At 54.3% G+C, this 25,882-nt stretch overlaps 1 long non-coding RNA gene across 2 annotated transcripts; it reads left to right on the top strand.

Moving 5' to 3' along the window:
- Positions 1-270: 270 nt before the first annotated feature.
- On the top strand, positions 271-25,882 carry LOC145527677 (uncharacterized). Of its 2 annotated transcripts, XR_014069851.1 has the most exons (11): positions 271-496; positions 2,734-2,991; positions 3,618-3,729; positions 7,905-8,130; positions 10,368-10,625; positions 11,248-11,359; positions 15,535-15,760; positions 17,998-18,255; positions 18,875-18,986; positions 23,162-23,387; positions 25,625-25,882. It is a non-coding gene; the product is annotated as an uncharacterized LOC145527677 (long non-coding RNA). The 2 variants fall into 2 exon arrangements; XR_014069850.1 differs by lacking the exons at positions 23,162-23,387; positions 25,625-25,882 and having other exon boundaries at positions 18,875-19,518.

Here is a 25,882-nt window from a genome sequence, read left to right as displayed (position 1 = left end):
CTCAAAACTTCCCAAGGGAATCTCTGGGTTTCTGACTGCTCGACCACCCCCCTTAGGCCATGTGCAGGCACAATGACACCCACACGGCCCAGCCCACAGCCCTGGGGAGGCCTGGGTTCAGCCAGGGCCTGAGCTCCGAGGACCATGCTGCTCTCAGACCAGGCTCCTTCTTCTCATAAGTGGTGTGGCCCTGGACAAGCATATGCCCCTCAGGGTTGCCCCAGTCTCTCCATCTGCAGAGTGGGGGTCATTCTCCCATCTGCTTCCTAGGTCTGTCGGCCTACGAGCAGCTCCATGCCTTTCCACCTGGGGCCGATATCACGTGGAGCTCGTGCGCTGAGACTTCAGAAAGAAAGATTCCATCCAGGGCTGACACAGCACAGAATGGGGCAGAACGAGGCCTGGATGCGCCGTGGAACCCAGGAAAAGGCACTCCCCCTCCTGACTGTTTTGAGACCCCGCATCCAAGTTGGAGGACCGAAAGGAAGACTCGAAGGTCTCCCTCTCTTATAGAAAAGAGTAGCCAACTTTCTGGTCCTCTGTTTCCATTGAGATTCTGTTCAAGTGTCCCAGCTCGGCTTCTGCCGGTGGCTGAGCTTCTAATGGCTCCCTGCGTTCTTGTCTTTTCCTCTCCAAACCTTCCGTCCTTTTCCCCCTTCTGGGGTGGAAGGGCGCTGTCATTGCTTCTACTTTCGAGACAGATTGAGGACAAGTCTGGACCATCGACTCCTTTCCTCTCTTTGGTTCCGTGTCTCTCTCTGGCTGTGTCCCTCTCTTTTCCTTTCTCAATTCCGTCTGTGTCTTCCTCTTTCTCTCTCGTGTGTGGATGGATGGATGGATGCTAGGGATGCACATGTATATGATTAGATGAGGGTTATGTTTTAGGGATAGGTTAGAGGGAGAGAAAGGCTTTAGGTCAGAGTTGGTCATGGGGGAAGGGTCAAGGGTGGTGGTGGTGTTTCTTGGAATCTGAGTGCTGTGCATTCTTTGTCTCTTTCCATATGAACCCCTTCTCAGATACACCACTTGCAAGGAGTCTCTCGTGTTCCGTTTCCTATCTTTTGCATTTGTGAATGCTTAGCCTCTCTGTTGTGAAGAGGTTCCATTGGATGGAAACCCAGTGGTGTACTTCGTTTACCTCTTTCCCTTACTTGAAGAGACCCATTTCGACCTCCGCCCAGCAAATGGCAAGGAGACTCTGATGTTAAGGAGCCTTTGACCTACGCTTCTTTCTAGCTATCTCATGACATCAGTCTTTAGGGTGAGGTTTTTCCCCGATATTGAGGTGGTATGAGATCAAAACCAATAGCGTTCTTCAGATGTAGCTGTCTGGTTTTCCCATGGACATTGATTGAAGAGGCTTTCTTGTTCCCATTTGGATATTCTCCCCGTCTGTGTCAGAGATGAGTTGACCATGGATGCTGGGGTTTGTTTCTGGACCCTCAACTTTATTCCATCGATCTGGATCTGTGTGTGTTGTTGTATTCCCAATAGCATACTGTCCTGCTGCTGCTGCTGCGGCTAAGTCACTTCAGTCGTGTCTGACTCTGCATGACCCCATGGCCTGCAGCCTACCAGGCTCCTCCGTCCAGGACATTTTCCAGGCAAGAGTACTGGAGTGGGTCGCCATTGCCTTCTCCGATACTCTCCTGAGGATCCTAGTTTGGTCGTCTAATTTCCTTTCACACAACCTTGGATGTCCGTATCGGGGCTTTTTCGTCGGATTGTATTGACAATGTAGGCTCTTTTCTGTTTCCGTACCCCTTTTGCAATTCTTTGTTCGGTGCGAAAATGCATTGGCATTTTGGGAGGAATAGCATGGAAGCTGTGGATTGCCATGTGGGGCTGTGACATGATTTTCCCAATAGGAATTCTTTCAAGCCCTGAGCACAGCTTCTCTTTCCAGTGATTGGTGTGGGCTTGATCTTCCTCCTTCCATCTCTCGCCGTTTTGTGAGAACAGGTCCATCCTTCCCTTCTGGGGTAGATGGACTCGTGGGTATCACTTCAGTGAATGGCATTGGCAGTGGGGGTGATAATTCCCTTCTCATTGGAAGACTTTGCTGTGAGTATTAGAAATGCAAGTGACTTCTCTTCCCCTTCCTCCCTGTCCATGTCTCAGAGCCACCGGGAAACAGAGGCCTCATCCACGGTCACACAGGCCTGAGGGGGTGCAACTAGACTGTTGTTTCTTCAGGCCCTCAGTGCTGGACATCATCCGGGATACTCTGTGTGTGTCTTCCTCCGTCTGGTGTCCCTTCAGACCGTTCCCTAGTTTTCACAGGCTTGTTGTGTTGGCGTTCTTTGTCTGTTTGGAGACACATCCTTGATAAGCTTTGTGTTTCCACTCATTCGTCTCGCGATGTATGACCTGTCTTTTGCTTTTGTCATGAGGTCTTTCCCACAGAAGATATCTTTGATTTTGCCAAGTCCACTGTATTCTCTGGGTTTTTTTTGTGGACTGCCTTTTAGTTTTGTGTGTGAAGACTCAAAGCACGTGTCCGGTTTCTGCTCATTGTTCTTCTAGATTTGTGACAAGTTTTCATGGAAAGTTTGTCTAGGGATAACTGGAAGTGAACTCGGTGTAAGGTGTCAAGTCTCCATCTCCATTCATGTCATCCCCTGCAGTTTCCAATTCCCTGTTCCTGAGTGGTTTTGGAGATCTTGTGGGAAGGTTGGTTGCATTGGAGTTTGCATTTCCACCTTGATTCGATTCACACTGTTCTGCCCTCAGGGACACTGTCAAGGGGGAGTGAGGAGCAGCCTGCACTTCCAGCAGTGACCACACGGTGGGGCGAGTGCTGCTCTCCCCTCTGGGAGCCCCAGGCCACAGGCATCCCAGTGAGGAGCCAGCTCTGTGCTCAGCTGAAAGGAGTTAGTCTCTCAGGAGCCTCGGAGCCCTTGCCTTTGGATCACCCAGGGTGGGCATTTACTGGGACAGAAAAAATTGCCCTGAATTCCATGGACGGAAGAGCCTGGCTGTGTAGAGTTGGTGAGTTGCCGTGAATCAGACACAACTGAGGACACAAAAATTCAATAGATTAAAACGCTTTTTGGGGGTGGGGGGGAGTGAAAGGGGGCGATGTGGGTTTTTTTGTCTTATATAATAGCCAAGGGAAATCTAGTTTAAACCTAAATTCACATAGATGGGAAAGGTATAGCTCTCCGTCACCCTATTCAAAAAAAAAAAAAAAACTACTAAACTTTTCTGAAAGTTTATTTAGTAGCTTCCTTGAGCAGTTTATTGTGGAGCATTTTTTTTTTTTTTTTCTGTGACATTGGCCTCATTAAAAAGTACGGTTTGCCTTTACTGGATAATTTTGTTCATTGGTTTCTTAGGGAACCTTGGTAATCTTTGAGTTTCCTGGGGAGTATGGTCACATGACCTGGCCCTGGCCAGTCGGTACGTTCCACCTCCCTGGCCACTGTGCTTGGCTCCGGGCTGGGGCAGTGCCCAATCGGGGCCCAGGGCCGGGCCTCACGTTGGAAGCCAGGGGAAGACGAGCTCTCGTCCTGCTGGGGTAGGGGAAGGGGTGGGGCCGGGGGAGGTCAGGCTCCAGCAGTGGGAGGGGCTTGAGGTCCGCCTGCGGCAGTTGGTGACGTTCCTGCTCCCCTCAGGGCAGAGCCGCCGGCCTGAGAATGAGGGCGCTGCTGAGCCCAGGGGCTGGGATGGCCCGTTGCTGCTGTGGTCCCAGAGCTCCACCCGAGACCTGAGGGAAGCCGTCTGCCCGTGAGTCCTCTCCCGCTTGTCTGTCAGCTTGTTTGAAGCATGCTGGGTTTTCTGCCCAGCTGGCTAAGGGGAGTCCCTGGAAATGCAAGGGTGTGGGTTTTGGCAGACTTCAGGGAAGACATGCCAGATGAGCCTGGGAGACTCCAGCTTAAGCTGGATTCAGGAGATATCTCTTCGGGCCAGCTAGTAATTGTAGGATAAGCCTAATGAGTCTTCACAGGATGAAGAGAGTAACGTGCCAAGGTAGCAATCGATGTCCTCATTCGAGAGGATGAAGCTGGTGCTCAGAGAAGGGGGGAACTTGGCCACAGCAAGGAGGTGTGCACCCAGACAGAACCCCCCAGATCCGGCCATTGGAGCTCAGGGAGGCCACTGGTGTGGCTTGTCCCTGTGGCAGGGCCCGAGGCAGGCAGCCCACCCTGATTCCTGCGGGGGCCTGACTTGGGAAGTGCCATCTGGTAGCTTTGAGACTCACCAAACCAAATTGCACTGGAGAGAGGAGGGACACCTTCCTTCATCCACCCCCCACCCCCGCCGGATTCCCACATACCCTGACCCCTTTCTCTCGATTTCGGAGCCATTTCCAGAGTCCCGCTCATATGACCTCATTCGAAGTGCACTGTGGACGAGCTGCCATCTGCAGCTGCTACCACAGCAGCCAAGGGCTTTAGCTCCCGACTACCTCCCTTCCTTTGGAACTTGGGGGCCCTCTACTCCCCACTTGCACACCACAGACCTTTGCTGAGGATTGTGGGGACCCTCACTCAGTTTGCAGCACGTTGTAGCCATCCCTGTCCTCCCTTGAAACTCAGCTTGTGAGCTCCTTTGGAGCAGCGTGGCCCAGCTGGCTGCAACGGAAGAGACACAGCTGACAGTGAAACAACAGCTTAGATCTGAGAGCCGGAAAGCTCTGTCAAAAGGGACCTCCCTCTTCACACCGTAGAGGCTGTAGGAGCCGCCAGGCTTTCGGAACCAGTGCTGGGGCCAAAATGACTCCACAGCTGTTTTCCTTCCTGGGGAGGGTTCTGGCTCGAGTGGGAATGGCTCAAGTCTCCTAAGGTTCTGAAAGCCCACTGTGTGCAGATTCACGGTACACAGAGAGGAAAAGGTGGAGTCCTAGCCTGGAGGTGGTCACAGCTCACGGATGAGCCAGGCAGGCAGGCAGGCAGGGCATGAGAACACCTGAGCTGCCTTCATGAGTGAATGGTGTGGGGGCAGAGGAAGAGAAGCCGGTCTGCTCCCTCGTGTGGTGCCCAGGGCAGGTTGTCCCCAGAGGAAACCCTTACGACGGTGAGGACTATCACTGCTGTTTCCCAAGGGGTTCCGTCGGTGCGTGTCTTCCCCGGAGCGGTCAGGCCGTCTCTCAAGTACACTGGCCATGGGCATTGCCTCTCCTTGGAACTTCCCATGTGTTTCTCTTTTTTATGGAACAGTGATTTTCTAGAGTGGTTCTGGGCCACAAGGATGTTGGGTCATTTTCTAGCCTTCTGTCATGAAGAACGCTTTCCTGGGCATGGGGGTGGTTTGTTGTTCCAGCTCCCTTTCTTGGCTTCTTTTGGGAGCTGGTGCAACAAGAGGAGCTCAGCCTCTGCCTTCTGGCTGAGATGTCACCCTTCAAACAGCAATGCCTGCCTGGAGATAATGATGGCAGTTGCCAAAAGGGCTTCGTTTGGCACATGGTATCTTGAAAGGACGTACACCGTCCTTTCAGCTATCAAAGGCTAGTTCAAATGACATAAAAATGAGAACTCTCCAATGGAGTCTTACAGTAGGTGGAGAGTCCGAAAAACACTCCTTCAGTCATTTCACTGAGAGTCATTGATTGGGGACACCAAGAATATAGGAAGGAATGCAGAAAGAAAAGATGAAATTGTGTTCAGGATCGGGGGGAGGGATGAACAGGGCGTGCTTGCCTTGAATCCAGGCTTTGTTGGGGGGTGGGGCATAAAGATGGAACGGGTCTGAAACTACAAAGTGGTGATGGTAACACAGTATCACCAGAGTTACACAACAGTGTTCCCAGATTGCAACAATGATGAAAAAGTTTACTAATCCCAACTTAACCAACAAAAATACAGGAAACCATACAAAAAATAAAACATCACCAGAAAGGTGGAAACAAACCACATGCAAAGCAGTTCAGGGGAAAGGAACTCCATGTCCCCTGGGGGCAGACCGAGTTGCCGGCATCCACGGTGAGCAGACAGGGATGGAGGCTGCAGAGCCGACCGCTCCCCTGGACGTGGTGTTTCCGGTAAGGGCTCTGGGTCTCTGTCCAGAGCGGGGGCTCTTTCTCCCTGCAGGGCTGGGTGAGTCATCGTGGGCGTCTGGGTGTTGCGCGGGAGCCAGGGCAGGCTCTCCCTGCCGAGGCGGTGACTCTTCCTCTGCCTCGGGTTCTCTTGCCAAAGCCCGAGCAGGTAGAGGTGCACGTGGAGGTGGAGGTTCTCACTGAGGGGGTGGGACATCAGTGCCTGGGGCTGGGGGTCCTGCAGGCACGGAGATCCGATCTGCCCGGTGTGCTGGCCAGTACCCAGCTGGCCTGGTGTCTCTGCGAGGGCAAGTCTCGCTTCTCCATCTGCCCTCGGTGGATCCCTGGGTCCTGCACCTGGAGCCACCACCTGTGTGGGGACAGGTCTGGGAAGTGGAGCCTGGTTCCAGTTGGAGGCCAGTGCTAGAGCTGGGGGAAAAGCAAAGTTTGCCCACAGGCCAGCCTTCGCATGTGCGTACCCCGGAACAGAAACCTTCCAAGAGGTTCCCAAAGAATACCCAGCGTCAGATGTCTTTTGGGACTGAAGTGTGCAAGATGGGGGGCGGGGGGTGTGAGGCCAGCGCTTGCTGCAGGCCCAGCAGCAGCTTTCGAGGACTCGTCCCTGTGTAGCTCAGCACCCCTCCCCACACACTCCCGTGCACCAGCCCCAGCGTCCTCACCTCTGTGCTCTGGCGTGCTGGGCTCCAGGTCCTCCTGGTGCCGCAGAGGCCAGGGTTCTCTGGACTCTGGGTCAGAGCCGGGTGTGCTGAGCTCCGTGGAAGCCTCAGACTGGGCCGCCGGCTGTATCCTGGGAAGTGTCTCGGCAGCAGGCCTTCCCCACCTCCGCGTCTCCCCCGGTGGGGCTGATGCCTCCGTGGGCACGCTGACCTGGAGCCTGCACTGGGCCTCACGGGCGGGCGGGTGGTGCTCCGACCCCTCCCTCTGGGAGCTGGATGGGGTGTCCCCGTCCTCGGCCTCATCACGTGGGAAGCTCTGCAACGACAGTGACCGTCAGCCAGCCATGCTGGGAGTTTTCCGAGCTGGGCCTGGCCAGTGGAGCCGCTGCTTCTGCCTGCTCGAACTTCTCTTCCCAGAAGGCTCAGAGACGTGTGTCTGCTCAGATCCCCACCCGGGAGGAAAGAGACCCATCTGAGGGTGTGAGGTCAGCCTGGCCAGTCGGCGCTACCCACACTCTCCCCATCCCGCCCAGCCTGCTCTCCCCTGGGGTGTGGACACAACTTGTCCACAGGCTTCTGACCCCACATCCGCCTGGGCTTCCTTGAGGGAGACACAGCCCGAGAAACCCGCATCCCCACACACAGGCAAAGGACCCGGTGTTTCCGGGTGGCATGGGAGAGGTGGCCTGGTCCGGCCTGGGGCTCCCCGTGTTACCTTTCTGTTTCTCCGGGCAAAGGGCCAGAGGCCTCTCGGGGGTGTCCTGAGCCAACGTCGACAGGGTGCCCACGCACACTGCCTGTGAGCTCTCCTGAGGCCCCGGCCTCTGGGCAGGGGCAAACAGCAGAACATCTTGGCAGCAAGTGATCTGGCTGGGGGCTCCTCTCCGCTCTGGAGGCCTGGATACCCGGATTGCGGGTTCTGTTGGGTTCTGTTGCCGGCAGGTGACATCATTTCCTGGGGTTCGTGCTGAGGTCCCTTCCTCAAAACTTCCCAAGGGAATCTCTGGGTTTCTGACTGCTCGACCACCCCCCTTAGGCCATGTGCAGGCACAATGACACCCACACGGCCCAGCCCACAGCCCTGGGGAGGCCTGGGTTCAGCCAGGGCCTGAGCTCCGAGGACCATGCTGCTCTCAGACCAGGCTCCTTCTTCTCATAAGTGGTGTGGCCCTGGACAAGCATATGCCCCTCAGGGTTGCCCCAGTCTCTCCATCTGCAGAGTGGGGGTCATTCTCCCATCTGCTTCCTAGGTCTGTCGGCCTACGAGCAGCTCCATGCCTTTCCACCTGGGGCCGATATCACGTGGAGCTCGTGCGCTGAGACTTCAGAAAGAAAGATTCCATCCAGGGCTGACACAGCACAGAATGGGGCAGAACGAGGCCTGGATGCGCCGTGGAACCCAGGAAAAGGCACTCCCCCTCCTGACTGTTTTGAGACCCCGCATCCAAGTTGGAGGACCGAAAGGAAGACTCGAAGGTCTCCCTCTCTTATAGAAAAGAGTAGCCAACTTTCTGGTCCTCTGTTTCCATTGAGATTCTGTTCAAGTGTCCCAGCTCGGCTTCTGCGGGTGGCTGAGCTTCTAATGGCTCCCTGCGTTCTTGTCTTTTCCTCTCCAAACCTTCCGTCCTTTTCCCCCTTCTGGGGTGGAAGGGCGCTGTCATTGCTTCTACTTTCGAGACAGATTGAGGACAAGTCTGGACCATCGACTCCTTTCCTCTCTTTGGTTCCGTGTCTCTCTCTGGCTGTGTCCCTCTCTTTTCCTTTCTCAATTCCGTCTGTGTCTTCCTCTTTCTCTCTCGTGTGTGGATGGATGGATGGATGCTAGGGATGCACATGTATATGATTAGATGAGGGTTATGTTTTAGGGATAGGTTAGAGGGAGAGAAAGGCTTTAGGTCAGAGTTGGTCATGGGGGAAGGGTCAAGGGTGGTGGTGGTGTTTCTTGGAATCTGAGTGCTGTGCATTCTTTGTCTCTTTCCATATGAACCCCTTCTCAGATACACCACTTGCAAGGAGTCTCTCGTGTTCCGTTTCCTATCTTTTGCATTTGTGAATGCTTAGCCTCTCTGTTGTGAAGAGGTTCCATTGGATGGAAACCCAGTGGTGTACTTCGTTTACCTCTTTCCCTTACTTGAAGAGACCCATTTCGACCTCCGCCCAGCAAATGGCAAGGAGACTCTGATGTTAAGGAGCCTTTGACCTACGCTTCTTTCTAGCTATCTCATGACATCAGTCTTTAGGGTGAGGTTTTTCCCCGATATTGAGGTGGTATGAGATCAAAACCAATAGCGTTCTTCAGATGTAGCTGTCTGGTTTTCCCATGGACATTGATTGAAGAGGCTTTCTTGTTCCCATTTGGATATTCTCCCCGTCTGTGTCAGAGATGAGTTGACCATGGATGCTGGGGTTTGTTTCTGGACCCTCAACTTTATTCCATCGATCTGGATCTGTGTGTGTTGTTGTATTCCCAATAGCATACTGTCCTGCTGCTGCTGCTGCGGCTAAGTCACTTCAGTCGTGTCTGACTCTGCATGACCCCATGGCCTGCAGCCTACCAGGCTCCTCCGTCCAGGACATTTTCCAGGCAAGAGTACTGGAGTGGGTCGCCATTGCCTTCTCCGATACTCTCCTGAGGATCCTAGTTTGGTCGTCTAATTTCCTTTCACACAACCTTGGATGTCCGTATCGGGGCTTTTTCGTCGGATTGTATTGACAATGTAGGCTCTTTTCTGTTTCCGTACCCCTTTTGCAATTCTTTGTTCGGTGCGAAAATGCATTGGTATTTTGGGAGGAATAGCATGGAAGCTGTGGATTGCCATGTGGGGCTGTGACATGATTTTCCCAGTAGGAATTCTTTCAAGCCCTGAGCACAGCTTCTCTTTCCAGTGATTGGTGTGGGCTTGATCTTCCTCCTTCCATCTCTCGCCGTTTTGTGAGAACAGGTCCATCCTTCCCTTCTGGGGTAGATGGACTCGTGGGTATCACTTCAGTGAATGGCATTGGCAGTGGGGGTGATAATTCCCTTCTCATTGGAAGACTTTGCTGTGAGTATTAGAAATGCAAGTGACTTCTCTTCCCCTTCCTCCCTGTCCATGTCTCAGAGCCACCGGGAAACAGAGGCCTCATCCACGGTCACACAGGCCTGAGGGGGTGCAACTAGACTGTTGTTTCTTCAGGCCCTCAGTGCTGGACATCATCCGGGATACTCTGTGTGTGTCTTCCTCCGTCTGGTGTCCCTTCAGACCGTTCCCTAGTTTTCACAGGCTTGTTGTGTTGGCGTTCTTTGTCTGTTTGGAGACACATCCTTGATAAGCTTTGTGTTTCCACTCATTCGTCTCGCGATGTATGACCTGTCTTTTGCTTTTGTCATGAGGTCTTTCCCACAGAAGATATCTTTGATTTTGCCAAGTCCACTGTATTCTCTGGGTTTTTTTTGTGGACTGCCTTTTAGTTTTGTGTGTGAAGACTCAAAGCACGTGTCCGGTTTCTGCTCATTGTTCTTCTAGATTTGTGACAAGTTTTCATGGAAAGTTTGTCTAGGGATAACTGGAAGTGAACTCGGTGTAAGGTGTCAAGTCTCCATCTCCATTCATGTCATCCCCTGCAGTTTCCAATTCCCTGTTCCTGAGTGGTTTTGGAGATCTTGTGGGAAGGTTGGTTGCATTGGAGTTTGCATTTCCACCTTGATTCGATTCACACTGTTCTGCCCTCAGGGACACTGTCAAGGGGGAGTGAGGAGCAGCCTGCACTTCCAGCAGTGACCACACGGTGGGGCGAGTGCTGCTCTCCCCTCTGGGAGCCCCAGGCCACAGGCATCCCAGTGAGGAGCCAGCTCTGTGCTCAGCTGAAAGGAGTTAGTCTCTCAGGAGCCTCGGAGCCCTTGCCTTTGGATCACCCAGGGTGGGCATTTACTGGGACAGAAAAAATTGCCCTGAATTCCATGGACGGAAGAGCCTGGCTGTGTAGAGTTGGTGAGTTGCCGTGAATCAGACACAACTGAGGACACAAAAATTCAATAGATTAAAACGCTTTTTGGGGGTGGGGGGGAGTGAAAGGGGGCGATGTGGGTTTTTTTGTCTTATATAATAGCCAAGGGAAATCTAGTTTAAACCTAAATTCACATAGATGGGAAAGGTATAGCTCTCCGTCACCCTATTCAAAAAAAAAAAAAACTACTAAACTTTTCTGAAAGTTTATTTAGTAGCTTCCTTGAGCAGTTTATTGTGGAGCATTTTTTTTTTTTTTCTGTGACATTGGCCTCATTAAAAAGTACGGTTTGCCTTTACTGGATAATTTTGTTCATTGGTTTCTTAGGGAACCTTGGTAATCTTTGAGTTTCCTGGGGAGTATGGTCACATGACCTGGCCCTGGCCAGTCGGTACGTTCCACCTCCCTGGCCACTGTGCTTGGCTCCGGGCTGGGGCAGTGCCCAATCGGGGCCCAGGGCCGGGCCTCACGTTGGAAGCCAGGGGAAGACGAGCTCTCGTCCTGCTGGGGTAGGGGAAGGGGTGGGGCCGGGGGAGGTCAGGCTCCAGCAGTGGGAGGGGCTTGAGGTCCGCCTGCGGCAGTTGGTGACGTTCCTGCTCCCCTCAGGGCAGAGCCGCCGGCCTGAGAATGAGGGCGCTGCTGAGCCCAGGGGCTGGGATGGCCCGTTGCTGCTGTGGTCCCAGAGCTCCACCCGAGACCTGAGGGAAGCCGTCTGCCCGTGAGTCCTCTCCCGCTTGTCTGTCAGCTTGTTTGAAGCATGCTGGGTTTTCTGCCCAGCTGGCTAAGGGGAGTCCCTGGAAATGCAAGGGTGTGGGTTTTGGCAGACTTCAGGGAAGACATGCCAGATGAGCCTGGGAGACTCCAGCTTAAGCTGGATTCAGGAGATATCTCTTCGGGCCAGCTAGTAATTGTAGGATAAGCCTAATGAGTCTTCACAGGATGAAGAGAGTAACGTGCCAAGGTAGCAATCGATGTCCTCATTCGAGAGGATGAAGCTGGTGCTCAGAGAAGGGGGGAACTTGGCCACAGCAAGGAGGTGTGCACCCAGACAGAACCCCCCAGATCCGGCCATTGGAGCTCAGGGAGGCCACTGGTGTGGCTTGTCCCTGTGGCAGGGCCCGAGGCAGGCAGCCCACCCTGATTCCTGCGGGGGCCTGACTTGGGAAGTGCCATCTGGTAGCTTTGAGACTCACCAAACCAAATTGCACTGGAGAGAGGAGGGACACCTTCCTTCATCCACCCCCCACCCCCGCCGGATTCCCACATACCCTGACCCCTTTCTCTCGATTTCGGAGCCATTTCCAGAGTCCCGCTCATATGACCTCATTCGAAGTGCACTGTGGACGAGCTGCCATCTGCAGCTGCTACCACAGCAGCCAAGGGCTTTAGCTCCCGACTACCTCCCTTCCTTTGGAACTTGGGGGCCCTCTACTCCCCACTTGCACACCACAGACCTTTGCTGAGGATTGTGGGGACCCTCACTCAGTTTGCAGCACGTTGTAGCCATCCCTGTCCTCCCTTGAAACTCAGCTTGTGAGCTCCTTTGGAGCAGCGTGGCCCAGCTGGCTGCAACGGAAGAGACACAGCTGACAGTGAAACAACAGCTTAGATCTGAGAGCCGGAAAGCTCTGTCAAAAGGGACCTCCCTCTTCACACCGTAGAGGCTGTAGGAGCCGCCAGGCTTTCGGAACCAGTGCTGGGGTCAAAATGACTCCACAGCTGTTTTCCTTCCTGGGGAGGGTTCTGGCTCGAGTGGGAATGGCTCAAGTCTCCTAAGGTTCTGAAAGCCCACTGTGTGCAGATTCACGGTACACAGAGAGGAAAAGGTGGAGTCCTAGCCTGGAGGTGGTCACAGCTCACGGATGAGCCAGGCAGGCAGGCAGGCAGGGCATGAGAACACCTGAGCTGCCTTCATGAGTGAATGGTGTGGGGGCAGAGGAAGAGAAGCCGGTCTGCTCCCTCGTGTGGTGCCCAGGGCAGGTTGTCCCCAGAGGAAACCCTTACGACGGTGAGGACTATCACTGCTGTTTCCCAAGGGGTTCCGTCGGTGCGTGTCTTCCCCGGAGCGGTCAGGCCGTCTCTCAAGTACACTGGCCATGGGCATTGCCTCTCCTTGGAACTTCCCATGTGTTTCTCTTTTTTATGGAACAGTGATTTTCTAGAGTGGTTCTGGGCCACAAGGATGTTGGGTCATTTTCTAGCCTTCTGTCATGAAGAACGCTTTCCTGGGCATGGGGGTGGTTTGTTGTTCCAGCTCCCTTTCTTGGCTTCTTTTGGGAGCTGGTGCAACAAGAGGAGCTCAGCCTCTGCCTTCTGGCTGAGATGTCACCCTTCAAACAGCAATGCCTGCCTGGAGATAATGATGGCAGTTGCCAAAAGGGCTTCGTTTGGCACATGGTATCTTGAAAGGACGTACACCGTCCTTTCAGCTATCAAAGGCTAGTTCAAATGACATAAAAATGAGAACTCTCCAATGGAGTCTTACAGTAGGTGGAGAGTCCGAAAAACACTCCTTCAGTCATTTCACTGAGAGTCATTGATTGGGGACACCAAGAATATAGGAAGGAATGCAGAAAGAAAAGATGAAATTGTGTTCAGGATCGGGGGGAGGGATGAACAGGGCGTGCTTGCCTTGAATCCAGGCTTTGTTGGGGGGTGGGGCATAAAGATGGAACGGGTCTGAAACTACAAAGTGGTGATGGTAACACAGTATCACCAGAGTTACACAACAGTGTTCCCAGATTGCAACAATGATGAAAAAGTTTACTAATCCCAACTTAACCAACAAAAATACAGGAAACCATACAAAAAATAAAACATCACCAGAAAGGTGGAAACAAACCACATGCAAAGCAGTTCAGGGGAAAGGAACTCCATGTCCCCTGGGGGCAGACCGAGTTGCCGGCATCCACGGTGAGCAGACAGGGATGGAGGCTGCAGAGCCGACCGCTCCCCTGGACGTGGTGTTTCCGGTAAGGGCTCTGGGTCTCTGTCCAGAGCGGGGGCTCTTTCTCCCTGCAGGGCTGGGTGAGTCATCGTGGGCGTCTGGGTGTTGCGCGGGAGCCAGGGCAGGCTCTCCCTGCCGAGGCGGTGACTCTTCCTCTGCCTCGGGTTCTCTTGCCAAAGCCCGAGCAGGTAGAGGTGCACGTGGAGGTGGAGGTTCTCGCTGAGGGGGTGGGACATCAGTGCCTGGGGCTGGGGGTCCTGCAGGCACGGAGATCCGATCTGCCCGGTGTGCTGGCCAGTACCCAGCTGGCCTGGTGTCTCTGCGAGGGCAAGTCTCACTTCTCCATCTGCCCTCGGTGGATCCCTGGGTCCTGCACCTGGAGCCACCACCTGTGTGGGGACAGGTCTGGGAAGTGGAGCCTGGTTCCAGTTGGAGGCCAGTGCTAGAGCTGGGGGAGAAGCAAAGTTTGCCCACAGGCCAGCCTTGGCATGTGCGTACCCCGGGACAGAAACCTTCCAAGAGGTTCCCAAAGAATACCCAGCGTCAGATGTCTTTTGGGACTGAAGTGTGCAAGATGGGGGGCGGGGGATGTGAGGCCAGCGCTTGCTGCAGGCCCAGCAGCAGCTTTCGAGGACTCGTCCCTGTGTAGCTCAGCACCCCTCCCCACACACTCCCGTGCACCAGCCCCAGCGTCCTCACCTCTGTGCTCTGGCGTGCTGGGCTCCAGGTCCTCCTGGTGCCGCAGAGGCCAGGGTTCTCTGGACTCTGGGTCAGAGCCGGGTGTGCTGAGCTCCGTGGAAGCCTCAGACTGGGCCGCCGGCTGTATCCTGGGAAGTGTCTCGGCAGCAGGCCTTCCCCACCTCCGCGTCTCCCCCGGTGGGGCTGATGCCTCCGTGGGCACGCTGACCTGGAGCCTGCACTGGGCCTCACGGGCGGGCGGGTGGTGCTCCGACCCCTCCCTCTGGGAGCTGGATGGGGTGTCCCCGTCCTCGGCCTCATCACGTGGGAAGCTCTGCAACGACAGTGACCGTCAGCCAGCCATGCTGGGAGTTTTCCGAGCTGGGCCTGGCCAGTGGAGCCGCTGCTTCTGCCTGCTCGAACTTCTCTTCCCAGAAGGGTCAGAGACGTGTGTCTGCTCAGATCCCCACCCGGGAGGAAAGAGACCCATCTGAGGGTGTGAGGTCAGCCTGGCCAGTCGGCGCTACCCACACTCTCCCCATCCCGCCCAGCCTGCTCTCCCCTGGGGTGTGGACACAACTTGTCCACAGGCTTCTGACCCCACATCCGCCTGGGCTTCCTTGAGGGAGACACAGCCCGAGAAACCCGCATCCCCACACACAGGCAAAGGACCCGGTGTTTCCGGGTGGCATGGGAGAGGTGGCCTGGTCCGGCCTGGGGCTCCCCGTGTTACCTTTCTGTTTCTCCGGGCAAAGGGCCAGAGGCCTCTCGGGGGTGTCCTGAGCCAACGTCGACAGGGTGCCCACGCACACTGCCTGTGAGCTCTCCTGAGGCCCCGGCCTCTGGGCAGGGGCAAACAGCAGAACATCTTGGCAGCAAGTGATCTGGCTGGGGGCTCCTCTCCGCTCTGGAGGCCTGGATACCCGGATTGCGGGTTCTGTTGGGTTCTGTTGCCGGCAGGTGACATCATTTCCTGGGGTTCGTGCTGAGGTCCCTTCCTCAAAACTTCCCAAGGGAATCTCTGGGTTTCTGACTGCTCGACCACCCCCCTTAGGCCATGTGCAGGCACAATGACACCCACACGGCCCAGCCCACAGCCCTGGGGAGGCCTGGGTTCAGCCAGGGCCTGAGCTCCGAGGACCATGCTGCTCTCAGACCAGGCTCCTTCTTCTCATAAGTGGTGTGGCCCTGGACAAGCATATGCCCCTCAGGGTTGCCCCAGTCTCTCCATCTGCAGAGTGGGGGTCATTCTCCCATCTGCTTCCTAGGTCTGTCGGCCTACGAGCAGCTCCATGCCTTTCCACCTGGGGCCGATATCACGTGGAGCTCGTGCGCTGAGACTTCAGAAAGAAAGATTCCATCCAGGGCTGACACAGCACAGAATGGGGCAGAACGAGGCCTGGATGCGCCGTGGAACCCAGGAAAAGGCACTCCCCCTCCTGACTGTTTTGAGACCCCGCATCCAAGTTGGAGGACCGAAAGGAAGACTCGAAGGTCTCCCTCTCTTATAGAAAAGAGTAGCCAACTTTCTGGTCCTCTGTTTCCATTGAGATTCTGTTCAAGTGTCCCAGCTCGGCTTCTGCGGGTGGCTGAGCTTCTAATGGCTCCCTGCGTTCTTGTCTTTTCCTCTCCAAACCTTCCGTCCTTTTCCCCCTTCTGGGGTGGAAGGGCGCTGTCATTGCTTCTACTTTCGAGACAGATTGAGGACAAGTCTGGACCATCGACTCCTTTCCTCTCTTTGGTTCCGTGTCTCTCTCTGGCTGTGTCCCTCTCTTTTCCTTTCTCAATTCCGTCTGTGTCTTCCTCTTTCTCTCTCGTGTGTGGATGGATGGATGGATGCTAGGGATGCACATGTATATGATTAGATGAGGGTTATGTTTTAGGGATAGGTTAGAGGGAGAGAAAGGCTTTAGGTCAGAGTTGGTCATGGGGGAAGGGTCAAGGGTGGTGGTGGTGTTTCTTGGAATCTGAGTGCTGTGCATTCTTTGTCTCTTTCCATATGAACCCCTTCTCAGATACACCACTTGCAAGGAGTCTCTCGTGTTCCGTTTCCTATCTTTTGCATTTGTGAATGCTTAGCCTCTCTGTTGTGAAGAGGTTCCATTGGATGGAAACCCAGTGGTGTACTTCGTTTACCTCTTTCCCTTACTTGAAGAGACCCATTTCGACCTCCGCCCAGCAAATGGCAAGGAGACTCTGATGTTAAGGAGCCTTTGACCTACGCTTCTTTCTAGCTATCTCATGACATCAGTCTTTAGGGTGAGGTTTTTCCCCGATATTGAGGTGGTATGAGATCAAAACCAATAGCGTTCTTCAGATGTAGCTGTCTGGTTTTCCCATGGACATTGATTGAAGAGGCTTTCTTGTTCCCATTTGGATATTCTCCCCGTCTGTGTCAGAGATGAGTTGACCATGGATGCTGGGGTTTGTTTCTGGACCCTCAACTTTATTCCATCGATCTGGATCTGTGTGTGTTGTTGTATTCCCAATAGCATACTGTCCTGCTGCTGCTGCTGCGGCTAAGTCACTTCAGTCGTGTCTGACTCTGCATGACCCCATGGCCTGCAGCCTACCAGGCTCCTCCGTCCAGGACATTTTCCAGGCAAGAGTACTGGAGTGGGTCGCCATTGCCTTCTCCGATACTCTCCTGAGGATCCTAGTTTGGTCGTCTAATTTCCTTTCACACAACCTTGGATGTCCGTATCGGGGCTTTTTCGTCGGATTGTATTGACAATGTAGGCTCTTTTCTGTTTCCGTACCCCTTTTGCAATTCTTTGTTCGGTGCGAAAATGCATTGGCATTTTGGGAGGAATAGCATGGAAGCTGTGGATTGCCATGTGGGGCTGTGACATGATTTTCCCAGTAGGAATTCTTTCAAGCCCTGAGCACAGCTTCTCTTTCCAGTGATTGGTGTGGGCTTGATCTTCCTCCTTCCATCTCTCGCCGTTTTGTGAGAACAGGTCCATCCTTCCCTTCTGGGGTAGATGGACTCGTGGGTATCACTTCAGTGAATGGCATTGGCAGTGGGGGTGATAATTCCCTTCTCATTGGAAGACTTTGCTGTGAGTATTAGAAATGCAAGTGACTTCTCTTCCCCTTCCTCCCTGTCCATGTCTCAGAGCCACCGGGAAACAGAGGCCTCATCCACGGTCACACAGGCCTGAGGGGGTGCAACTAGACTGTTGTTTCTTCAGGCCCTCAGTGCTGGACATCATCCGGGATACTCTGTGTGTGTCTTCCTCCGTCTGGTGTCCCTTCAGACCGTTCCCTAGTTTTCACAGGCTTGTTGTGTTGGCGTTCTTTGTCTGTTTGGAGACACATCCTTGATAAGCTTTGTGTTTCCACTCATTCGTCTCGCGATGTATGACCTGTCTTTTGCTTTTGTCATGAGGTCTTTCCCACAGAAGATATCTTTGATTTTGCCAAGTCCACTGTATTCTCTGGGTTTTTTTTGTGGACTGCCTTTTAGTTTTGTGTGTGAAGACTCAAAGCACGTGTCCGGTTTCTGCTCATTGTTCTTCTAGATTTGTGACAAGTTTTCATGGAAAGTTTGTCTAGGGATAACTGGAAGTGAACTCGGTGTAAGGTGTCAAGTCTCCATCTCCATTCATGTCATCCCCTGCAGTTTCCAATTCCCTGTTCCTGAGTGGTTTTGGAGATCTTGTGGGAAGGTTGGTTGCATTGGAGTTTGCATTTCCACCTTGATTCGATTCACACTGTTCTGCCCTCAGGGACACTGTCAAGGGGGAGTGAGGAGCAGCCTGCACTTCCAGCAGTGACCACACGGTGGGGCGAGTGCTGCTCTCCCCTCTGGGAGCCCCAGGCCACAGGCATCCCAGTGAGGAGCCAGCTCTGTGCTCAGCTGAAAGGAGTTAGTCTCTCAGGAGCCTCGGAGCCCTTGCCTTTGGATCACCCAGGGTGGGCATTTACTGGGACAGAAAAAATTGCCCTGAATTCCATGGACGGAAGAGCCTGGCTGTGTAGAGTTGGTGAGTTGCCGTGAATCAGACACAACTGAGGACACAAAAATTCAATAGATTAAAACGCTTTTTGGGGGTGGGGGGGAGTGAAAGGGGGCGATGTGGGTTTTTTTGTCTTATATAATAGCCAAGGGAAATCTAGTTTAAACCTAAATTCACATAGATGGGAAAGGTATAGCTCTCCGTCACCCTATTCAAAAAAAAAAAAACTACTAATCTTTTCTGAAAGTTTATTTAGTAGCTTCCTTGAGCAGTTTATTGTGGAGCATTTTTTTTTTTTCTGTGACATTGGCCTCATTAAAAAGTACGGTTTGCCTTTACTGGATAATTTTGTTCATTGGTTTCTTAGGGAACCTTGGTAATCTTTGAGTTTCCTGGGGAGTATGGTCACATGACCTGGCCCTGGCCAGTCGGTACGTTCCACCTCCCTGGCCACTGTGCTTGGCTCCGGGCTGGGGCAGTGCCCAATCGGGGCCCAGGGCCGGGCCTCACGTTGGAAGCCAGGGGAAGACGAGCTCTCGTCCTGCTGGGGTAGGGGAAGGGGTGGGGCCGGGGGAGGTCAGGCTCCAGCAGTGGGAGGGGCTTGAGGTCCGCCTGCGGCAGTTGGTGACGTTCCTGCTCCCCTCAGGGCAGAGCCGCCGGCCTGAGAATGAGGGCGCTGCTGAGCCCAGGGGCTGGGATGGCCCGTTGCTGCTGTGGTCCCAGAGCTCCACCCGAGACCTGAGGGAAGCCGTCTGCCCGTGAGTCCTCTCCCGCTTGTCTGTCAGCTTGTTTGAAGCATGCTGGGTTTTCTGCCCAGCTGGCTAAGGGGAGTCCCTGGAAATGCAAGGGTGTGGGTTTTGGCAGACTTCAGGGAAGACATGCCAGATGAGCCTGGGAGACTCCAGCTTAAGCTGGATTCAGGAGATATCTCTTCGGGCCAGCTAGTAATTGTAGGATAAGCCTAATGAGTCTTCACAGGATGAAGAGAGTAACGTGCCAAGGTAGCAATCGATGTCCTCATTCGAGAGGATGAAGCTGGTGCTCAGAGAAGGGGGGAACTTGGCCACAGCAAGGAGGTGTGCACCCAGACAGAACCCCCCAGATCCGGCCATTGGAGCTCAGGGAGGCCACTGGTGTGGCTTGTCCCTGTGGCAGGGCCCGAGGCAGGCAGCCCACCCTGATTCCTGCGGGGGCCTGACTTGGGAAGTGCCATCTGGTAGCTTTGAGACTCACCAAACCAAATTGCACTGGAGAGAGGAGGGACACCTTCCTTCATCCACCCCCCACCCCCGCCGGATTCCCACATACCCTGACCCCTTTCTCTCGATTTCGGAGCCATTTCCAGAGTCCCGCTCATATGACCTCATTCGAAGTGCACTGTGGACGAGCTGCCATCTGCAGCTGCTACCACAGCAGCCAAGGGCTTTAGCTCCCGACTACCTCCCTTCCTTTGGAACTTGGGGGCCCTCTACTCCCCACTTGCACACCACAGACCTTTGCTGAGGATTGTGGGGACCCTCACTCAGTTTGCAGCACGTTGTAGCCATCCCTGTCCTCCCTTGAAACTCAGCTTGTGAGCTCCTTTGGAGCAGCGTGGCCCACCTGGCTGCAACGGAAGAGACACAGCTGACAGTGAAACAACAGCTTAGATCTGAGAGCCGGAAAGCTCTGTCAAAAGGGACCTCCCTCTTCACACCGTAGAGGCTGTAGGAGCCGCCAGGCTTTCGGAACCAGTGCTGGGGTCAAAATGACTCCACAGCTGTTTTCCTTCCTGGGGAGGGTTCTGGCTCGAGTGGGAATGGCTCAAGTCTCCTAAGGTTCTGAAAGCCCACTGTGTGCAGATTCACGGTACACAGAGAGGAAAAGGTGGAGTCCTAGCCTGGAGGTGGTCACAGCTCACGGATGAGCCAGGCAGGCAGGCAGGCAGGGCATGAGAACACCTGAGCTGCCTTCATGAGTGAATGGTGTGGGGGCAGAGGAAGAGAAGCCGGTCTGCTCCCTCGTGTGGTGCCCAGGGCAGGTTGTCCCCAGAGGAAACCCTTACGACGGTGAGGACTATCACTGCTGTTTCCCAAGGGGTTCCGTCGGTGCGTGTCTTCCCCGGAGCGGTCAGGCCGTCTCTCAAGTACACTGGCCATGGGCATTGCCTCTCCTTGGAACTTCCCATGTGTTTCTCTTTTTTATGGAACAGTGATTTTCTAGAGTGGTTCTGGGCCACAAGGATGTTGGGTCATTTTCTAGCCTTCTGTCATGAAGAACGCTTTCCTGGGCATGGGGGTGGTTTGTTGTTCCAGCTCCCTTTCTTGGCTTCTTTTGGGAGCTGGTGCAACAAGAGGAGCTCAGCCTCTGCCTTCTGGCTGAGATGTCACCCTTCAAACAGCAATGCCTGCCTGGAGATAATGATGGCAGTTGCCAAAAGGGCTTCGTTTGGCACATGGTATCTTGAAAGGACGTACACCGTCCTTTCAGCTATCAAAGGCTAGTTCAAATGACATAAAAATGAGAACTCTCCAATGGAGTCTTACAGTAGGTGGAGAGTCCGAAAAACACTCCTTCAGTCATTTCACTGAGAGTCATTGATTGGGGACACCAAGAATATAGGAAGGAATGCAGAAAGAAAAGATGAAATTGTGTTCAGGATCGGGGGGAGGGATGAACAGGGCGTGCTTGCCTTGAATCCAGGCTTTGTTGGGGGGTGGGGCATAAAGATGGAACGGGTCTGAAACTACAAAGTGGTGATGGTAACACAGTATCACCAGAGTTACACAACAGTGTTCCCAGATTGCAACAATGATGAAAAAGTTTACTAATCCCAACTTAACCAACAAAAATACAGGAAACCATACAAAAAATAAAACATCACCAGAAAGGTGGAAACAAACCACATGCAAAGCAGTTCAGGGGAAAGGAACTCCATGTCCCCTGGGGGCAGACCGAGTTGCCGGCATCCACGGTGAGCAGACAGGGATGGAGGCTGCAGAGCCGACCGCTCCCCTGGACGTGGTGTTTCCGGTAAGGGCTCTGGGTCTCTGTCCAGAGCGGGGGCTCTTTCTCCCTGCAGGGCTGGGTGAGTCATCGTGGGCGTCTGGGTGTTGCGCGGGAGCCAGGGCAGGCTCTCCCTGCCGAGGCGGTGACTCTTCCTCTGCCTCGGGTTCTCTTGCCAAAGCCCGAGCAGGTAGAGGTGCACGTGGAGGTGGAGGTTCTCGCTGAGGGGGTGGGACATCAGTGCCTGGGGCTGGGGGTCCTGCAGGCACGGAGATCCGATCTGCCCGGTGTGCTGGCCAGTACCCAGCTGGCCTGGTGTCTCTGCGAGGGCAAGTCTCACTTCTCCATCTGCCCTCGGTGGATCCCTGGGTCCTGCACCTGGAGCCACCACCTGTGTGGGGACAGGTCTGGGAAGTGGAGCCTGGTTCCAGTTGGAGGCCAGTGCTAGAGCTGGGGGAGAAGCAAAGTTTGCCCACAGGCCAGCCTTGGCATGTGCGTACCCCGGGACAGAAACCTTCCAAGAGGTTCCCAAAGAATACCCAGCGTCAGATGTCTTTTGGGACTGAAGTGTGCAAGATGGGGGGCGGGGGATGTGAGGCCAGCGCTTGCTGCAGGCCCAGCAGCAGCTTTCGAGGACTCGTCCCTGTGTAGCTCAGCACCCCTCCCCACACACTCCCGTGCACCAGCCCCAGCGTCCTCACCTCTGTGCTCTGGCGTGCTGGGCTCCAGGTCCTCCTGGTGCCGCAGAGGCCAGGGTTCTCTGGACTCTGGGTCAGAGCCGGGTGTGCTGAGCTCCGTGGAAGCCTCAGACTGGGCCGCCGGCTGTATCCTGGGAAGTGTCTCGGCAGCAGGCCTTCCCCACCTCCGCGTCTCCCCCGGTGGGGCTGATGCCTCCGTGGGCACGCTGACCTGGAGCCTGCACTGGGCCTCACGGGCGGGCGGGTGGTGCTCCGACCCCTCCCTCTGGGAGCTGGATGGGGTGTCCCCGTCCTCGGCCTCATCACGTGGGAAGCTCTGCAACGACAGTGACCGTCAGCCAGCCATGCTGGGAGTTTTCCGAGCTGGGCCTGGCCAGTGGAGCCGCTGCTTCTGCCTGCTCGAACTTCTCTTCCCAGAAGGCTCAGAGACGTGTGTCTGCTCAGATCCCCACCCGGGAGGAAAGAGACCCATCTGAGGGTGTGAGGTCAGCCTGGCCAGTCGGCGCTACCCACACTCTCCCCATCCCGCCCAGCCTGCTCTCCCCTGGGGTGTGGACACAACTTGTCCACAGGCTTCTGACCCCACATCCGCCTGGGCTTCCTTGAGGGAGACACAGCCCGAGAAACCCGCATCCCCACACACAGGCAAAGGACCCGGTGTTTCCGGGTGGCATGGGAGAGGTGGCCTGGTCCGGCCTGGGGCTCCCCGTGTTACCTTTCTGTTTCTCCGGGCAAAGGGCCAGAGGCCTCTCGGGGGTGTCCTGAGCCAACGTCGACAGGGTGCCCACGCACACTGCCTGTGAGCTCTCCTGAGGCCCCGGCCTCTGGGCAGGGGCAAACAGCAGAACATCTTGGCAGCAAGTGATCTGGCTGGGGGCTCCTCTCCGCTCTGGAGGCCTGGATACCCGGATTGTGGGTTCTGTTGGGTTCTGTTGCCGGCAGGTGACATCATTTCCTGGGGTTCGTGCTGAGGTCCCTTCCTCAAAACTTCCCAAGGGAATCTCTGGGTTTCTGACTGCTCGACCACCCCCCTTAGGCCATGTGCAGGCACAATGACACCCACACGGCCCAGCCCACAGCCCTGGGGAGGCCTGGGTTCAGCCAGGGCCTGAGCTCCGAGGACCATGCTGCTCTCAGACCAGGCTCCTTCTTCTCATAAGTGGTGTGGCCCTGGACAAGCATATGCCCCTCAGGGTTGCCCCAGTCTCTCCATCTGCAGAGTGGGGGTCATTCTCCCATCTGCTTCCTAGGTCTGTCGGCCTACGAGCAGCTCCATGCCTTTCCACCTGGGGCCGATATCACGTGGAGCTCGTGCGCTGAGACTTCAGAAAGAAAGATTCCATCCAGGGCTGACACAGCACAGAATGGGGCAGAACGAGGCCTGGATGCGCCGTGGAACCCAGGAAAAGGCACTCCCCCTCCTGACTGTTTTGAGACCCCGCATCCAAGTTGGAGGACCGAAAGGAAGACTCGAAGGTCTCCCTCTCTTATAGAAAAGAGTAGCCAACTTTCTGGTCCTCTGTTTCCATTGAGATTCTGTTCAAGTGTCCCAGCTCGGCTTCTGCCGGTGGCTGAGCTTCTAATGGCTCCCTGCGTTCTTGTCTTTTCCTCTCCAAACCTTCCGTCCTTTTCCCCCTTCTGGGGTGGAAGGGCGCTGTCATTGCTTCTACTTTCGAGACAGACTGAGGACAAGTCTGGACCATCGACTCCTTTCCTCTCTTTGGTTCCGTGTCTCTCTCTGGCTGTGTCCCTCTCTTTTCCTTTCTCAATTCCGTCTGTGTCTTCCTCTTTCTCTCTCGTGTGTGGATGGATGGATGGATGCTAGGGATGCACATGTATATGATTAGATGAGGGTTATGTTTTAGGGATAGGTTAGAGGGAGAGAAAGGCTTTAGGTCAGAGTTGGTCATGGGGGAAGGGTCAAGGGTGGTGGTGGTGTTTCTTGGAATCTGAGTGCTGTGCATTCTTCGTCTCTTTCCATATGAACCCCTTCTCAGATACACCACTTGCAAGGAGTCTCTCGTGTTCCGTTTCCTATCTTTTGCATTTGTGAATGCTTAGCCTCTCTGTTGTGAATAGGTTCCATTGGATGGAAACCCAGTGGTGTACTTCGTTTACCTCTTTCCCTTACTTGAAGAGACCCATTTCGACCTCCGCCCAGCAAATGGCAAGGAGACTCTGATGTTAAGGAGCCTTTGACCTACGCTTCTTTCTAGCTATCTCATGACATCAGTCTTTAGGGTGAGGTTTTTCCCCGATATTGAGGTGGTATGAGATCAAAACCAATAGCGTTCTTCAGATGTAGCTGTCTGGTTTTCCCATGGACATTGATTGAAGAGGCTTTCTTGTTCCCATTTGGATATTCTCCCCGTCTGTGTCAGAGATGAGTTGACCATGGATGCTGGGGTTTGTTTCTGGACCCTCAACTTTATTCCATCGATCTGGATCTGTGTGTGTTGTTGTATTCCCAATAGCATACTGTCCTGCTGCTGCTGCTGCGGCTAAGTCACTTCAGTCGTGTCTGACTCTGCATGACCCCATGGCCTGCAGCCTACCAGGCTCCTCCGTCCAGGACATTTTCCAGGCAAGAGTACTGGAGTGGGTCGCCATTGCCTTCTCCGATACTCTCCTGAGGATCCTAGTTTGGTCGTCTAATTTCCTTTCACACAACCTTGGATGTCCGTATCGGGGCTTTTTCGTCGGATTGTATTGACAATGTAGGCTCTTTTCTGTTTCCGTACCCCTTTTGCAATTCTTTGTTCGGTGCGAAAATGCATTGGCATTTTGGGAGGAATAGCATGGAAGCTGTGGATTGCCATGTGGGGCTGTGACATGATTTTCCCAATAGGAATTCTTTCAAGCCCTGAGCACAGCTTCTCTTTCCAGTGATTGGTGTGGGCTTCATCTTCCTCCTTCCATCTCTCGCCGTTTTGTGAGAACAGGTCCATCCTTCCCTTCTGGGGTAGATGGACTCGTGGGTATCACTTCAGTGAATGGCATTGGCAGTGGGGGTGATAATTCCCTTCTCATTGGAAGACTTTGCTGTGAGTATTAGAAATGCAAGTGACTTCTCTTCCCCTTCCTCCCTGTCCATGTCTCAGAGCCACCGGGAAACAGAGGCCTCATCCACGGTCACACAGGCCTGAGGGGGTGCAACTAGACTGTTGTTTCTTCAGGCCCTCAGTGCTGGACATCATCCGGGATACTCTGTGTGTGTCTTCCTCCGTCTGGTGTCCCTTCAGACCGTTCCCTAGTTTTCACAGGCTTGTTGTGTTGGCGTTCTTTGTCTGTTTGGAGACACATCCTTGATAAGCTTTGTGTTTCCACTCATTCGTCTCGCGATGTATGACCTGTCTTTTGCTTTTGTCATGAGGTCTTTCCCACAGAAGATATCTTTGATTTTGCCAAGTCCACTGTATTCTCTGGGGTTTTTTTGTGGACTGCCTTTTAGTTTTGTGTGTGAAGACTCAAAGCACGTGTCCGGTTTCTGCTCATTGTTCTTCTAGATTTGTGACAAGTTTTCATGGAAAGTTTGTCTAGGGATAACTGGAAGTGAACTCGGTGTAAGGTGTCAAGTCTCCATCTCCATTCATGTCATCCCCTGCAGTTTCCAATTCCCTGTTCCTGAGTGGTTTTGGAGATCTTGTGGGAAGGTTGGTTGCATTGGAGTTTGCATTTCCACCTTGATTCGATTCACACTGTTCTGCCCTCAGGGACACTGTCAAGGGGGAGTGAGGAGCAGCCTGCACTTCCAGCAGTGACCACACGGTGGGGCGAGTGCTGCTCTCCCCTCTGGGAGCCCCAGGCCACAGGCATCCCAGTGAGGAGCCAGCTCTGTGCTCAGCTGAAAGGAGTTAGTCTCTCAGGAGCCTCGGAGCCCTTGCCTTTGGATCACCCAGGGTGGGCATTTACTGGGACAGAAAAAATTGCCCTGAATTCCATGGACGGAAGAGCCTGGCTGTGTAGAGTTG

This window comes from Giraffa tippelskirchi, chromosome 11 (genome assembly GCF_054371585.1).
Source record: "Giraffa tippelskirchi isolate mGirTip1 chromosome 11, T2T-mGirTip1v1.2.pri, whole genome shotgun sequence".
NCBI classification, from domain to species: domain Eukaryota; kingdom Metazoa; phylum Chordata; class Mammalia; order Artiodactyla; family Giraffidae; genus Giraffa; species Giraffa tippelskirchi.
The sequence above is the reverse complement of the archived record's forward strand: the minus strand, read 5'-3'. Positions and strand labels throughout refer to the sequence as shown.